This window comes from Anneissia japonica, unplaced genomic scaffold (genome assembly GCF_011630105.1).
Source record: "Anneissia japonica isolate Jap-2015-1 unplaced genomic scaffold, ASM1163010v1 scaffold287721_len753485_cov172, whole genome shotgun sequence".
Taxonomy (NCBI): Eukaryota; Metazoa; Echinodermata; class Crinoidea; order Comatulida; family Comatulidae; genus Anneissia; species Anneissia japonica.
In genome coordinates this window covers 574,641-576,783 of record NW_022699480.1, presented here as the reverse complement: position 1 = coordinate 576,783, position 2,143 = coordinate 574,641, and the positions used below count along the sequence as shown (strand labels likewise).

General features: G+C 35.7%; 1 protein-coding gene across 2 annotated transcripts in view; it reads right to left on the bottom strand.

The window, feature by feature from the left end:
* LOC117102981 (delta-1-pyrroline-5-carboxylate synthase-like) overlaps window positions 1-1,440 on the bottom strand; it is a 62,777-nt gene extending 61,337 nt beyond the window's left edge. For both annotated transcript variants that reach the window (XM_033243446.1, XM_033243448.1), the window contains exon 1: window positions 1,336-1,440. The gene's annotated coding sequence lies outside the window, so the exon portion shown is untranslated. The remainder of the gene's footprint in view (window positions 1-1,335) is intronic.
* Between the last annotated feature and the right edge of the window lie 703 nt (window positions 1,441-2,143).

Below are 2,143 nucleotides of genomic sequence, written 5' to 3'. Positions count from 1 at the left end.
GATGTAATTGTGCAATGATTTTCTGAATAAACTCAAATTAAATCAAATTATTATTATTATATTATTATTATTATTATATTATTAAATCAATCAATCAATTAATCAAGCAATCAGTCAGTCACTCACCCATCCACGTACCTAAACAACCACTCACTCACTCAATCAATCAATCAATCACTCAATCAATCAATCAATCAATCAATCAATCAATCAATCAATCAATCAATCAATTTTCAATCATGGTCATTATTACACCCAGGACATTGCATTTAGGACCTTCATATATTTATTTATACATTCTTTCATTAAATAATGTATGCATGTTTGTGTTGTCTTCCTTTTCCCTTCTCTCACGAGACATAGAACCTCTCATCGCTCTACAGGTAAGTTCCGAATTTGACGCTTGACGCTTGATCTTGATTTACTAATTCTGGCAACACCAACACACATAGTTTGAATTCTGGCAACAGAATTAGGCTCGATCACCAATTCGCCACAAAGAGTATAAATAGAACGAGAGAGTCAACAACGCTCATTGACAGCGTAAAAAAACGATACGCCCTACGCAGCTAGTGTAGGACGCCAACTAACGCTTGTATGTTTTTTATTACCCAGTACTCCACCGCGCACGGTCGGTTTGTCTGTTTATCTGTTCTCCACAAGATACTTTACTTTTGTTTTCTGCTTACTGAGTTTATAGCGGGCGTACTTCTACCGCGCTGCGCAGCGCCGCACTGGGTAATAAAAAGAACATACAACCGTTAGTGGGCGTCCTACACAGGCGTGACATTTTTACGAATGGGACTTTGCTCTCTTGTTCTATTTATACTCTTTGTTCGCCATCATATTGTCGCTGAACACGGAGAGGAAGGATGGAACTATAATAGTTTAGGCATTGAAAGCGTGGTGTTAGTAATAAAATGCTAAAATCTGGCGTTATTAGTGGCAGAACTGGATGAAAGATCATTGTAAGATATTGTTAGTAGTGCACAGTAGGTAAAAATACTATTTTTGAAGATAGAAGTGTTACAGTACTAAAGTGCATTAGCGCCCAGTTAGGCCTATGTAGGCCTAGGCCTATGTGTGTACTGTTACCATGAGCAAATACCTAGGCCTAGAGGGCCAGGCCTACTCTGCCACAAAAACAACACAAGTCCCGACATTCGACACAAGCCCCATCATTCAACAACAGTTCGACAATGATAGAGAACAAGGCTACCTCCTAACGAGGGCACGACATATTACTGTTTGTATTATTCAACCAAACATTTAATGTCTGTTTGATGTCTATCAGCGTAATTTTTCTATAGAACTTAAAAAAAAACATAAGCCTACCTTCTTCTCTCGTTCCGAACAAAAATATAACAAACGTGTGTTGAACACCGTTGTTGCCACTCATGGATCCGAAAACATATGGACCGGATTGTCATTATATTTACACGTTTCAGCGGATTCAGGTTACATGCATATTCATATTGGACTGCACCATTTTTAGTAAACTTTATTTCATAAAATTAAAACACGGGTAGCACGTCTTTTTATATACTTTAATTTGTTTATTTACACTTACATAAAGTTAGTCTAGTGCTACCAGTGCTTTATGTTATACGTCTTATCTACTATTAGCATTTTTTCGGAATCTACAATTTTAAAGATGCGCTGTCTGCCGTCATAAGCTAAAATTGAATTTCATATTTTCATTGCTTAATTTGTATTTCATTAAGTTATTTACTTACAATTACAAATTTGAATATGATCAAATTTCCTCGACAGTTAAAACTTACCTTTTGCCTAGGTTCTTAAATTAAGTTGGTAACCAATTTAAGAATTTTTGTAGAAAAGTCTGTTAAATTGATCATTTGAATGAGCTATTCAGAAACTCACCCATCCACGTACCTAAACAACCACTCACTCAATCAATCAATCATTGTTTGTTAATATGACAAGTCTGGGGTATTTTGTTCCCTTTTCTCCAATTCGATATTGTATAAATGTGTATATGTCTATTTTGTAATGATGAATAAAAGTGATGAGAATAAAATATGTGTTCACCAAACTTTAACGTAAGAATACAAGGGTTTCTGCCTGAATTATTCTTTTCTTCATGCCTGTATCAACGTTATAATAACCATGCAGCCCTGCA